Source organism: Canis lupus, chromosome 12 (assembly GCF_048164855.1).
Source record: "Canis lupus baileyi chromosome 12, mCanLup2.hap1, whole genome shotgun sequence".
NCBI lineage: Eukaryota > Metazoa > Chordata > Mammalia > Carnivora > Canidae > Canis > Canis lupus.
In genome coordinates, this window is record NC_132849.1 from 40886308 (window position 1) to 40901385 (window position 15078).

The 15078-nt window shown below is 41.2% G+C and overlaps 1 long non-coding RNA gene across 5 annotated transcripts in view; it reads left to right on the forward strand.

Moving 5' to 3' along the window:
- The window catches only part of LOC140601566 (uncharacterized), a 45370-nt gene extending 30855 nt beyond the window's left edge, over positions 1–14515 (forward strand). For 2 of the 5 annotated variants that reach the window (XR_012004572.1, XR_012004574.1), the window contains exon 5: positions 815–1003. This is a non-coding gene — a long non-coding RNA (uncharacterized lncRNA). Of the gene's footprint in view, positions 1–814; positions 1004–6690; positions 7097–8605; positions 9144–14032 lie in introns of those variants that run through there. The other 3 variants (XR_012004573.1, XR_012004575.1, XR_012004576.1) reach the window with 3 other exon arrangements.
- Positions 14516–15078: the final 563 nt, after the last annotated feature.

A 15078-nucleotide genomic window follows, 5' to 3' on the forward strand; every position in this document is an offset into this window, starting at 1 on the left:
GTGCTGTGGGTTCAGGTCATGAGACCCTGGGCAACGGATGCTTCCAGAGCCATCTTAGTATTGCCTTTAGTGCTGAAGACCCAGTACCCTGGGCAGAGAGGCAGACTCCGGGCAGACTCCTAAGGTTTGACCAGAATAGAGTAGGGACAGGCCTGCCTGCACATGGGACAATCAGCCCTTTGCTCTCAACCTCCCCCTCCTTCCTTGGACTTCTTGAATCTTTGGATATATTATCTTTTGCTTTTCTGGCTCCCTCTTTGGACTTTCTCTTGTTTCTTTCTTTTCCAATAAAGGCCTCATGGTAAAGATTTAAACGATGAATGGTGCCTCATGTTGGTAGGTAGATGGGAAACCTCATTTACCATAGGTGGGAATTTAAAATGGTGTGCCCCATTTGGAAGGCAATTGGCAATAGCTATGAAAAACTCAAATAGGCAAATTAAGTCTCAGCAGTTTCAGTTCATGAAATGACTAGTATGGAAATACTTACACAATTGTGCAAAGATGTATGTGCAAAGCTGCTTGTTAGAGTTTTGTTTTTAGTTGTGACTACTTAGAAATAACCCAAACATGCATCAACAGGAGACTGGTTACTTAAATTGACATAGCTGTATCAAAGTAGTATGTTGCCACAAAAAAAGGTAGTATTTTCACGGAGATAAACTGATTTATGTGTAAGAGGTTGAGAGCAAAATGCATATTATAATGGTTAACATTTATTAGCAATTTATTATGTGTTGGACATTTGTGCTTTCATTTGTTGTCTTACTTCCCAGTATGACCATATGAATATTATTGTTGTTCCTATTTTCAGATAAGGATTACAAAAAATTTTTTAAATCTTGCCTCAATCGGAATCCCTGGGTGGCGCAGCGGTTTGGCGCCTGTCTTTGGCGCAGGGCACGATCCTGGAGACCCGGGATCGAATCCCACATCAGGCTCCCGGTGCATGGAGCCTGCTTCTCCCTCTGCTTGTGTCTCTGCCTCTCTCTCTCTCTCTCTGTGTGACTATCATAAATAAATAAAAATAAAAAAAAAATTAAATCTTGCCTCAATCCCATACAGCAAATAAGTACCCAATGCAAAACGGAAACCTGGATCTCTCTCTCCTGAGTTTCCCAATACAATCACATTTTTGTAGAAAATGTGAGGAAAGTCTATGCACCCATTGACATTAGCCTGAGTGTTGAGTAAAGAAAAGTTTGCTTTGTGGACTTTATCTTTCTAGATTCCCCACGTGTCCTATACTTCCATCCCATGCAGAGTTAATCACCTCTTCTGGGGGCTTTCCAGAGCTGCTTATGCATACCTTGAATCCCCTTCACCAACTTCTACCTTAAACACTGGTTTCAATTTTTGTCACCACTATTACTATGCTCTGTCCTCAGGGGCTATCTCTGACTTACTCAGTTTTATATCCCCAATTCCTGGCATAAGGTAGATAGATGGCTTCCAAACATCTGTTGAAACTGTGCAAGGGTATCATACACACTGAGTCAGGGTCAGGGGATCAGGTTCATGGTCAAAGTGTCAAGACAGATGGTCACTGCTGATATTCTAGAGAAAGGGCCTGCTGATCAGACCAGGAGCTACATCTCCATTGTGCTAGAGTCACCTGAACAGAATGCTGAGCCCCACAAGGAAGCTTTTCAGAGGCTTGAGTAGATTTGCTGAGAAGCTAGTGAACCCTAAAACTGCAGGACCTCTCAAGGTCTGATAACTAATTTTGCAATCTTTACCTTGGAAAGGGCCCTTCAAATGGCATAAGCTTCAAATCTAGATCTATCTCTTCCAGAATTTCTCCTTCCCTCTTTCTCAGGTGTACATTTCCCTCCCCTTTTCCTGAGGTGATCCATTATTTCCTAAATGTACCTCCAAAGGTCATATTTCTCCATTGAATGTCTCCCTCATCAGTCACCTTAACTGTCATCTTCTGCACCTCAAAGCAATATTCCCCAGGACGGCAGATTGCATGCTTTGGTTCTCCAGTGGTGTTCAAACACTTTGAGAAGCCCAGGGGAACAAGCATATTTATCTGTCATCAAACCTCAAAGGTCAACTGAAATGTCAACTGGCGTTGTACCAAGTTGCAACTGTACCTCCTCATGTGGGGACACCGAGTGCTCATGCTCACTGGAAGTTGACTGGCAAACACATTCATCTAGGATTAATTAGAACATGAAGAAACAAAGCCATCTTAATGGGTCATTTTAAAAAAAAGTCATTTAATTGGTTGGAGACCTAATCTTTCAAAAGCAAATGTTTAGGGAGAGGCACTTGAAAGCAAAAAATACTGGGAATCACTCCTGTAAACCTCAGTCTCCAGAATGATGAGATTTTGCAAAAGCAGAGCAGATCCTGAAGCTGGGAATGAGCAGTTCTGAGCACATTGAGTTAGAATAAGCAGAAAGCACATGTCCTCACTACTGCAAGGCTGTCACTCCCAGTGTGGGGCTCTCAGAATTCTCCCTTGGAGTGAGACTTTTTATTTTAAGGAAGAGATTACTGAATGGCTCATAATAAAAATCCCCTTACAGCCCTAGAGTCTGTGCATGTGGCCTGCTGCTCAGGGTGGTAGATAGAAAGCTAGAAGCTGCCTTTGTGTGGCACCTGGCTTAAGAGTGGTTCATCTTTTTTTTTTTTTTTTTTTTTTAAGATTTTATTTATTTGAGAGAGAGAGAGAGAGAGAGCGCACACACAAGCAGGGGGAGGGGCAGAGGGAGAAGCAGACTTCCCACTGAGCAGGGAGCCCAACCTGGGGCTCCATCCCAGGACCCCTTCAGATCATGGCCTGAGCTGAAGTCAGATGCTCAAACAGGTGCCCCAAGAGTGGTTCATCTTTTGAAAAGTCTCCCCTCTTAGCCCATCTCAGCTTAAGCGACACCCAAAACACAAGGTCTGTGCCAGAGAGATGGCGATAAAAGCAAATCACATCTTTTTGAAACTCTCAGGAAAGGAAAGAGTTGCCTTCCCTACACATGGGAGATGCCCCGTCTGCCAAGTGTCCTCTCCCATCCTGTAGTCCCAGCACAATATTCCTTCATTTCCAGAACTGGCTTCTCCAGCATAGGACTGGGGCTTCTTCTACCCAATTCAGGGGCTTGGGTCTTTCAGAATCCTGATGGGATTTTACAAACCCCAACCAACACATAGCAATGAACAATTGCTCAACTGATTCCTTAAATACCACCACCTGGGGTAAACGTGGGCCAGCTGTTGAACAGCTGTACCACTTCGGCACTCAGCGCCAGAGGTGGAGCAGAGCTGTAATAAAACAAGATGAAGAGGAACCTCCCGGGCAAGACACGCACAGGAGAGCTGCAGCAGAGCCCAGCAGAGCAACAGCTCAGCCCCTTGGCCTGGCTTCTCCTGTCTTTCCAGTTTTATTATAAATACACTCATATAAAACTAAGTACCACTCTACTTTTGTATAACACTGTATAATTTAAGCATTTCCCATGCATTATCTCATTGGCTCCCTTAGCACTTAAAATTGTTTAAAAATTAGCTAAATTTTAAATGTATTTATAATTTCCTCCATCCACCCCATGTATTTTTTGCAAATGTCATCTGTCCCTTTCTAGTAAATGCGGTGTACACACGCATGCATGTAGGCACACACACACATTCCTTTCACCATTTTTCTCTTTTTGAAAGCAGCCATTCCTCCTCTGACCAGTTCTCGTGACACCATAATCACAGGTTTTTGTAATTTTGCTTTCCTGTCTGAATCTCTAAGATTGTAATCCTTTGTTCCTTTGTCTGCTCACCTTTGGAAAAAGGTTTGTTCTTTGTACCTGTGGCTTACTTCTCTACCTCCAGCTCCCACACTAGCTTAGCCAATTGTCTGCAAATTCTTTCATGACCAGAGAACAATTAGAGGCATAAAAATTGGTGCCACCAAATCACCTCCTCCCTAGATCACATTCTAGCAGCTGCCCTTCTGCTTCTAAACATTATATTATTTTGAATTCAACTCTCTCATTACTGGTCAAGTGACCTTGGAATAGTTACTTATGCTCTATGAGCTTCCTTTCCCTCAGTGTAAAATCAGGATACTGGTAGAACAGACCTTATAAGCTTATGATTAAGAACTAATGAGATTGGGATGCCTGGGTGGCTCAGTGGTTGAGCATCTGCCTTCGGCTCAGGGTGTGATCCTGCAGTCCTGGGGTTGAGTCCCACATCAGGCTCCCTGCATGGAACCTGTCTCTCCCTCTCTGTGACTCTCATGAATAAATAAATAAGATATTAAAAAAAAACTAACAAGATAATGATACCTGTGTATCACAGAGACCCATGCCCAGTGTGGTGTGGGTGTCCACAACCTTGCATCCTAAACTCTCCATCTGTTTTCTCATGCACTAGGAGTGCAATATCAGGAGAACACCACCTGCCTAGGGAATCACAAGACCTCTGTTCAATTCCAGCTTTTGACTCCTTGGTAGTCATTCTAATCTCATTTTGTATGTGATAAAGTGGGGATCATAAAAGTCTTCTGGGGATCCCTGGGTGGCGCAGCGGTTTGGCGCCTGCCTTTGGCCCAGGGCGCGATCCTGGAGACGCGGGATCGAATCCCACGTCGGGCTCCCAGTGCATGGAGCCTGCTTCTCCCTCTGCCTATGTCTCTGCCCCTCTCTCTCTCTCTGTCTCTGTGACTATCATAAATAAATAAAAATTAAAAAAAAAAGTCTTCTGGATTCATCCATATACATGGTTGCAAAGATCAAATGGAAGGTGTACAAAAGTGCCTATAACTAAAGGTGATATACAGCACAATCATTATTTTTAAAAATTTTATCTGAGAAAGAGAGAGCATGCACGCGTGAGCATGGGGAGGGGCAGAGGGAGAAGGAGAGAGAGAGAATCTCAAGCAGACTCTGCTGAGTATGGAGCCCCATGTGGGACTGATCTAATGACTCTGAGATCATGGCCTGAGCCAAAACCAGGAGTCAGACACTCAACCAACTGAGCCACCCAGGTGCCCCATACAACACAATTATTAGGAAGACATGCCAAACTCTCCTTTCTGGGGGCTATTGCTCCATTAGAGGGACCCTAATGATCTGTAAGAGGGAAACCTTGGTCAGAAAATGTTGGCTCAAAAAAAAAAAATGTTGGTTCAGACATCTTATTTTGTAAGATCAATTCTAGGTGATCCTTTCCAGTTTTCTTTTTTGTTTAGTTTTTGACTTCTTTTTCTCTTCAAAGTGAGTGCCAAGAATTCTCCTTGGGCCCTTAGAGTAGAACTCCTGTTCTATTAGAAAACACTTGCTGGTAAAGAATAGGGACTCTGAAATCTGATGATCTAAGTTTGGGTCTTGGCTCTGTATGACCATGACCAGAGTTTACCTTCCATGCCTCAGTTTTCATTATCTTTATAATGGGTATAATAATATCAATAGTCATTACCATGGGAGAGATTTTATGAGGATATAGCAACTGAGAATAATGGATGAAGAATTTCCTCCCAGAAAGCAAATCTAAGGCTTGTTAGATTGGTCAACTAGGAATTTTACTTTCCTGCCAGGGCTAGCAGGATTTAATATATTCTATGGTCTAAGGTACATTCCTACTTTTCCTTTTTTTTTTTTTTTTTTTTGAGTTTTTGTTGCAGTTATACTGTTTCTTATCTTTGTATACCAGCTGTATTGGAGAAGATAAGATATCATTTCAGCTTACAGGCTGTGGTCATGAGATGCACATGTGGACCTGATAGGTAGCTTTGTGCATGAACCAGAGATCCTGATCTTTTTAAAAAAGATTTTCTTTATTTATTTGGGAGCAAGGGAGAGAGTATGAGTGGGGTAGAGGAGCAAAGTGGGAGGGAGAAGCAGATTCCCCACTGAGTGTGGAGCCTGACATGGGGCTCCATCCCAGGATCCTGAGATCATGACCTGAGCTAAAGGCAGCTGCTTAACCACCTGAGCCACCCAGGTGCCCTTGGAGATCCTGGATTTGAACTGGACAAGACTTTTGGTTTTCATCTTCCATGTTTGGGGTGGGTGGTGACAAGTATATGTAAAAGAATAGTGCATCCATGGTGCTGAGGGACCAAAGGAGTTACAGTGGCAGATATCAGTCAGTAGCTTATCAATATTCATTAAAAATTACTTTCTCTTGTGGTTTTCCCAGTGTAGAAGTAAAAATACAGTTCTTGATTTCCCAGCTTCCTTGATGCTGCACATGACCATGTAATTCAGTCTGGTCAATGACATATAGGTAAAAGTCCACTGGGGAAGTCTTAGCTTCCAGAGTAAAAATATAAAGCCTTGTAAAGAAAAAGTTCTTTACCCTTTCCCAACCTCCTGCTTTGAACGTGAATCCAAGGCTACAAGGAGAGTAACAAGCAAGGAGTGAAATCCAAGAGGCCAACCACGGATGAAAAGACCCCAGTGAAATGACAGAGCAATTGCTCCCTTTGACCTGCCTGCATCCCCACGCTTAAACTGTGACTCTCCTATCTGTTTAAGCTATAGTTGGGCTTTTTTTTTTTTTTTTTTTTTTTTTTTTGCAGTTGGTTATAATCCTAGCTGGCGTAAGAGCAGGGATATTACAATTAAAAACAATAACTCTCCCCTGAAATGGGGTCCCATGAAACACCAGGTGATGTGAAAAAAGTTGGCTGTGTGAGCAGTGAAAAACTTAGGTGATTGTGGAACTGACACAGAGAACATTCTGTTTGCCCAGGGACTCTGAGCTGTAGAAGAGGATGAGAAGTTTGTCTCTCATGCAAGAGTTGAGGATATACTGTTCCTTGGAAGATGCCCAATGTGATCCTGTGTGAGACTAGACAAGTGTAGAACAGTAGACCAGCCAACCAACACTGGGCCTGAACAACTTCCGACTACTCCAGAACAATTGGACAAGATAGAGTTGAGATGAGCTGTGGATAATTCTAGGAGACTGCATGCGCATGAAACCAAGCTTGATGTCTAATTTTAGATATGCTGTCTGATATCTAAAATGGGATCTAGGGGATCCCTGGGTGGCTCAGCGGTTTGGCACTTCCCTTTGGCCCAGGGCATGATCCTGGAGTCCTGGGATCGAATCCCGCATTGGGCTCCCTGCATGGAGCCTGCTTCTCCCTCTGTCTGTGTCTCTGCCTCTCTCTCTCTGTGTCTCTAATGAATGAATGAATGAATGAATGAATAAATAAATAAATAAACGAATAAATAAATAAATAAAATCTTTAAAAAATAAAATGGGATTTATTTTTCTTGAATATTCTTGGTCCTTTTTATAGGTTTCATTTGAAAAGTGTCAATTATTTCTCTTTGCTCTGGAGATGGGCACAGTGCTGCAAATGACTCTCCCAGGTAAAGAAGTAGAGAGGAGCCAGCCAAGCTGGAGCAGAGGTATGGAAGCTCTAAGGACAGGAAGGCTGCAGAGATTCTGTGTCTGCGTCATGTTTTCATAAGCTCTTCTTCCTTGAACCATTGATTTCCTTCCCAACAGCCCTACACTGTTTTATTTTTTTAAGATTTATTTGAGAGAGAGAGAGAAGATGCAGAGGGAGAGGGAGAGTCTCAAGAAGATTCCATGCTCAGTGCAGAGCCCAATATAGGGCCCAGTCCTACAATGCTTTGAGATTATGATCTGAGCCAAAACTGAGAGTCAGATGCTTAATCAACAGCACCACCCAGGCGACCCTAACCTTGTTTTAAATTAACACCACTTTGAGGCACCATTGGTCACTTTACTATATTCCCATGCTTTGCTAGATTTGTAGGAAGTTGTGTGGTCCTTAGCTGTGAAGTAATTGGCCTCAAGAGCCTGCCCCCTGTCATCAGCCCTGATGGCTTCTGCTTTCTTGATCTGTAGTGATCATTTGCTGGACTATCACTTGAGTGGCTCCCAGGAGATAAACTGCAATCTGACCTTCTCCCCACTATGGGCTACATTCACCTTTCCCTTGGTCCTCTGAAGTATCAATAGATCTTGTCCTTTTTCTTGATTAACCATCTTGATCTTCACTCATCTCCATGATCCTGTTGATGGAGACTTTTCTCATCTACTTTTTGATGTTTGCTATTTCCGCTTCACTTCCTTTGCCTTTATGGAGGAAAACATGCTCTGCATTGATCACTTCTAAGCAAGGGGAGAACTATTCTGTCAAAGTCCTTGGCATGGTGCCTCCCTTTGAGCATTTTTTAATGTATTTTTAACATGTTCTACTTCTTCATGGCATCTTGAGAAGGGAGTAAGTCTCCTTTCCCCTTAGTAATATTTTTTTATAGTTCTAATATTTCTTCCTGTTTCAATAGGAATTTGCGTATTCTCTATTTGATCTTGCCAAGTTTCCAAGACTTTGAGAATTCTATTTTGATCAGGACAGAGGATTGTGGTCATCACCCCACTTTTATGAGCCTTGTGACTTTGGGTCAGTAACTTAGCTCTGTGCACCTCTGGCTTTTCATTTACATATAAGGATAAATATACTTTACTGAAAGGCAAGGGATGAATGAGATAATTTCTTGAGCTTCTTTACTGCTTTAACACCTGGACTTCTATGATCAGAAAAGAGATGATTTTCATTTTGTAATAACCTTTATTCCATTCATGTATGTCCTGTCCTTTTCAACTTTTTTTTTTTTTATGATAGAGATTGTGAGAGAGAGAGAGAGGCAGAGACACAGGCAGAGGGAGAAGCAGGCTCCATGCTCCGGGAGCCCGATGTGGGATTCGATCCCGGGTCTCCAGGATCGCGCCCTGGGCCAAAGGCAGGCGCCAAACCGCTGCGCCACCAGGGATCCCTGTCCTGTCCTTTTCATTAGCCTATTACTCTCTTACTTTTCTTTTATTACATTTATGTCATATTATGGGAATAAAATTTATATAGCCCTTACAGTATTCAGAAACCTTTCATAAATATTATCTAGCTTTTTTCCATGACTAGCACATGTAACTAATGAGATTTGAATTCTGTGTCCTTAAATATTGTTACACAGGGGTGCCTGGGTGGCTCAATTGGTTAAACATCTGACCCTTGATTTCAGCTCAGGTCATGATTTCAGCAAGCCTGGTGTTGGGCCCCACGCTGAATGTAGAGCTTGTTTGGGATTCTCTCCCTCCCTCCCCCCTACCCCTCCCTTACCTTAAATGCACACTCTCTCTCAAAAAATAAAAACATTGTCACACAGAGTGTCATTGTGCTATGCTTCCTCTCTGTCACTCTACTTAACCCCATATAATATTATATCAGGAACTCAATGCAAAGTTAACATATGTAGCTTTACCTTATTTTTTTATTGGCTAATATTCAACTGTATGGATTACCAAAATATGTGGAATCATTCTCCCATTGAGATAATTAGATTGTTTTCAATTTTTTGGTACCATGAATAATACTGCAATGAATATGCTTATATAGGTATTCATGCAATTATTTCTGTAAGATATTTTCCTAGAAGTAGGATTATAGCTTCTAGGATATGCTCACTCTTAGTTTAATAGCAATGAATTCTTTTTTTTTCTTCCTTAAAGATTCTATTTATTTATTCATTAGAGACCCAGAGAGAGGCAGGGACATAGGCAGAGGGGAGAAGCAGGCTCCCTGTGTGGATCCCGATGTGGGACTCCATCCCAGGACCCTGGGATCATGACCTGAGTGGAAGGCAGATGCCCAACCACTGAGCCACCCAGGGGCCTCAATAGCAATGAGTCCTAAATCATTGCATCCATGCATGATATTTGCTTTTTTAACATCTGGCTTGGCTCTGTCCCTTTTCCTCATGACAACTCAATCCTTTTCTCTACACTTAAGGCATTATCTTAAAAAATATACATATGTCCTTTCTTTGATGCAAAAATTCTGGAAATGTATCTTATTGAAATAATTAAGGATGAGTACAGAGATTAATTGTAAGGATTTAAAAAATTATCATTATTATTAAGTACCTATTATGTGCCAGGCATTGTATAAAGTATTTTAGACATATTATTTCACTTAATTATAGCAATAGGTTTGGGTGTAGGTACTACTTTTGAACTCATTCTACAAATGAAGAAACTAAGCCTTAATGAGATTAAGTAACTTTCCCCAAGATATGCAGTTGATTGATAGATAGGGAATTTGGGGGCTGACTTGAGAAAGTTTTTCACCAGAACCCACAGGATTAACTACACATGAACTTCTTCTAGCATAGTATGCAAAAAAGAAATGTTGGAAATAACCAAACTATCCAAAAATAAAGAAATGGTTAAGTAAGTATGATATATTCATATAACAAATATTATATATGACCATTAAAATTGTGTTGCTAAAATTTATTTCTTATTACCTATATGACAAGATAATCCTGACTTTGGGTTATTTAAAAAGAGATAATGCAAAGTGGTATGATGATGATCTTATATTTGATTTTTTTAAAAAGTGAGTGAATCCAGTTCTTTCTTTATGCCAGGAATAGCAGGAAGATCATCTTTGGGTTTATAGGATTGAGAGTGTTTTTAAATATTATCTTTTGTTTTTTTAAATTTCTTCTGACATTTTCTATAATGATTATATATGTTTGTAAGAAGATTATATTAAACTTAGTCTTTTACTTTATTTTTAAAAGATTTTATTTATTCATTTGAGAGAGAGAGAGAGAGAGGTAGAGAGAGAACACGAGTGGGGAGGGACAGAGGGAGAAGCAGGTTCCCCACTGAGCAGGGAGCCTGACTTGGGGTCTTATCCTAGGACCCCGAGATCATGACCTGAGCCAAAGGCAGATATTTAACTGAATGAGCCACGCAGGCATCCTAAAACTAAGTCTTTTAAAGTAACAAAAGGGAGATCCAGTTTGGTCAAAGAGGTTTTTTGTTTCTGGTTTATGTATTACAGAAGGAAGTTTGATATTATTGAAGTGTCTTTAAATTTCCAAGAAATTTACTTCACCTATTTGATATTCCAGCTTGTTTTGGGTAGCATTCATAAATTGACATAAATCAAACTTTCCCTTGTATATTTATTTGCAAGTCTGTTTTTTTTACTTTCCCTTTTATTCTTTCACTTTCTCTTTTACATTTGCTCATCTTTCTAACCTGCTCCTATAGCTTCTGAAACCCACATTTCTTTCAGGGCAATCCTGCTTTCAGATACTGGGCTCTGACACAGCTTTGGCCTCTTGCCCCTGTGAAGTCTCTATGGAACCTTTTAGTTCATTCTAAGGAAGTTAACTCCAATAACTGCACATATTTAACTAGGGTTTTACAGTTTAAAAGTGCTTTCACATGCATACTCTCATTTGATTTTTCCCCATAGGTATTTATAGGAAACAGGAAAAGCCTTATAAATCCCATTTTACAGAAGAGAAAACTGAGCTTCAGCAAGTTTGACTTTATTAAACCCACATATCTAGCAAGTGGCAATGCTGGAAGCTTAGAACAGGAGGTTAGGTTTTGCTTTTACCAACCCATATCTCCTCTGAAGAGAGTTATCAAATACCACCAGATAGATAGTGATTTCCCAGATCTAAAGACTTACACCTTAACTGGGCAAACAGATTGTTTTAATATCCAAAATGGGACCCAGATAGTGCTTCCAGTCAAGGTAACTGGGATAAAGGCCACCCTGTCCCAGACACAGAGCTATCCATGGTCCTGAGATCACTTGCCTCGAGCCCACGCTGACCCTCTCACTCTTGCCCATTTTATTCATTACTTGGTCATTACTACACCACTTATTATTTTGAATCTCACTGACTATGCTGTCTCATGTGGCCTCTATTTCTCTGCTTGGTTATTCATTTCAGCAGGTCTCAGGATCAGTAGTGCCTACTGGTCCAGAGTTCCATATATGCTCCATAAAAACTTTTCCCCACATGGCTGTTATCCTTGAATCCAGGAGTAACCCAGGTCTTTGATAGTGAATTTCTCTACTCACCTTCAGCCTTGAAAAATGAATATCAGTCTGCATCCAATTTTTCTTTTTAGCCTTCTACATATTTATGCCATTTGTTTCACGAGTATCTGCCTCCAATTTTGTTTTACATATACATCGTTAATGTCTTTTCTTGTGGGTTTTTTTCTCCTCTTAAATTTGCCTTGTCTCTTCCTTGCTTCCCACGCTTTTTGCAATAATTTATTTTTATTGCCACTTTCTTACTTCTGGGGTTTTGGTCCAGCAATAGTTAACCAATACGCTTCTTAGTTTTAATTTGTCTGATCTCAATCAGTGTCTCTCAGAAAATGGCCCAGAGTCTTTGTGAGTCTAAATCCTCTGTGGCTATCACTAACATTTAGTTTTCTGGGCTCCATCTCTGACTTAGGGCCCTTTTGGCTTGGAGCCCTTCTCCTTCTGGCTTTCCTTATTATGGACAGAGATACTCCTGTTCTCAACAAAGCCCTGGCCAGCACATGACAAAGTCAGTCTGAACTCTGCCTTTCCAGGACCCCATGCCATCATTTCTTTCAGTGTCTATTACTGCTCTGCCTTCCTTTGCCCTCATTGTACTGTGTGTGGTTTCTGACTACACCGTGCTCTCAAAACTCTCCTCTGCTACTCCTACCTTAACTCTACCTTAACTCCACTTTTCTCTATTCTTCATGGGTAGACTGTTGGGATTGCTCTAATGTCTCTTGTAGCTCTAGTTTCTAGCTTGAATATCTCTAGTATTATTCCTATAGTATTTTATCACTCTTCTCTCTCTCTCTCTCTCTAATCATTTCTGAGGGACATGTGCTTTCATCTTAGAAGTTGCCATCTATAAGGACAAATTTGTTTGGTTCTAATGATAAAGTTGTGAGTGAAGTGGAAATATGTATTGTTATTACTTTCCAGCTAAGGAGACTGAGATCTAGAAAACTTTAAGTTCAAGGCCAGTGACAGAAGTGAAACTAGAAATGTAGTCTGAAGACTTTTATATAGCAACTCAATTTCCCAAATACTTCTTGAGTCTTTTTATGGGCAAAGCATTGCATCAGGCATTAAGGATACATGCATGGGGAAAAACTGCCCCTTGGGTTTCACGAAGCTTCCAGTAGGCATGAAGAAGTTAAGAAATGCTCAAATAACACCACCAGCAGCTGTGCGCAGTACTTCGAGCTCTAATACATTTAATCATGAAATAGGACCTTGAGAAAGGAGGGAATGCTTGTAAGCTTTTTAATGTTTTTAAATTTTTAAAAAAGATTTTATTTATTCGTTCATGAAAGACACAAAGAGACAGGCAGAGATGTAGGCAGAGAGAGAAGCAGGCTCCCTGTGGGGAGGGACCCGATCCCAAGACCTGGGGACCATGACCTAAGCCAAAGGCAGACACTCAACCACTGAACCACCCAGCTGCTCCTGCTTAAAAGCTTTTAGCTAGGAGGTAAGGAGTGATGGCACAGGAATTCTTGAGTGTGTGGAGTTTGATATGGGCATTGAAAACCATGTAGAATTTCTAGTGGAGTATATTGAATGTTTGGTAAAAAAAAATACCCTGGGAACTTCAGGCTTGGGAGTTAAGAGGTTTGAGAAGTAGGTAAGTTTAGGGAGGTAACTTGAGGCCACATCATATAAAGACTTCAATGTCAAACTGAATTAGAGGTGGGGGAAGTCTGTAACTCTTACCAGTAGACCAGGCTGCCTTCACACATGCATGGGGAAAAACACAGAATCTTAAATAAATTATTCTTACAAATGATAGTACAGCTATGGGCATGTAAAATGGAGAATGTAGCAAAAACAGATGATGAGACAAGCACAGAGACTCTGTGCAAGATGGTGACAGCAATTCTGAGCCTCAAGTGGGGGATCAACACTCAAAGAGTAGCCCTGGAATAGGCAGCCCTCCATGTCAAAGAGAAAGCTGACACATGCTGCCTTGAGCTTGTGCTGGCTTCCCAATGAGTGTCCTGAGTCTGAAATATAGCCTGAATCTTGAGGTCTTTGCAAAGTCTTTCACATTGTAGTAATGGTAAATAAAAACTATAAATCCATCAAGCCGCTTGGGCACTGAAATAAGGGAGTGTGGGAAAAGGTGATATTTAAGTACAAGCTAAAAGCTGTCTTTTCTAAAGCATGTATTAGCAGCATGTAGCTAAAAATAGCCACCTGTTCCAGGTCGGATTGCAGATTGGGAGAGCTCTTCACATACCATATTCAAAAAGCATCTGTCACCCAGTAGCCATGGCAACAGACATCCCTGAATAGATGTGGAGAGATGTTTTTGGAATGGAGCTGGAAAAGGAAATGGACATAACAGCTTCTGGGTAAGGGGTGAGACTTTCTGGTCCACCTGTGAGTTGAAGGCCTCATCTTTCTTTCCTACTTCCCAGCCCTTCTCATTTTGCACAGCCATTGGGTTATTTTTTCTGAAGAAGTAGCCTCTAGAGTTAGTGCTTTTCCAATGGACTGGACAGGGAGAGGAGATGGGGAATAGGGTGGGACATCCACTGACATGAAGAGATGGGATGGGAAGCCAAGCTGCTTGGGTGAGCTTTGGAAAATCCTGGAGAAGGGAGTAGCTCAGAATCTAATGTGCCCTATATTATTTTGCTATTTGCATATTTCCTTTGTCAATAATCCTCAAAATGTATTTGTCACTTCACATTGACAATATTAAATGCTGTGGATCTTTTTTTTCTGTTGCTTTTTATTCTTTGTAAATACCTTGAGAGTAGGGAGCCTCTTGTAGCTCCCCATGTAGTGCTGGAACACTCCTTCAATCTGTCAGCGCTGCTTACATGATACAGCAGCAGGAGGTTCTCTTAGAGCTCAGAATACCTACCCAAAAGTTGTGTTTTGCCCTCCACCTGTCAACTCCCAGAAACCCTAATTCTGACAAATGGTTGAATGTGTTGAGTAGGACTCTGTTGAACAGGTCCTTCTTGAAGACAGTCATAAATTATGAATGAGACCACTCCAAATAATTGCGCACAACAAACACTCTTAAGTGCATGAATAAACATAAATGACTAAAGATGCTTGGGATGACTTTGTTGATAAGGACAGAAATGTGAGGATGAAAAAAAGCCAGAACCTCTTGAGTATGTTCTCCAAGTGACTGACAGCCTGAATAAGGCAGACATTTGACCCCCAGAGAGACAGGATCAAAATCAGATTACCAGTCAGGTGAGGAGTCAGCATATATTTTCTGGAGACAGAGT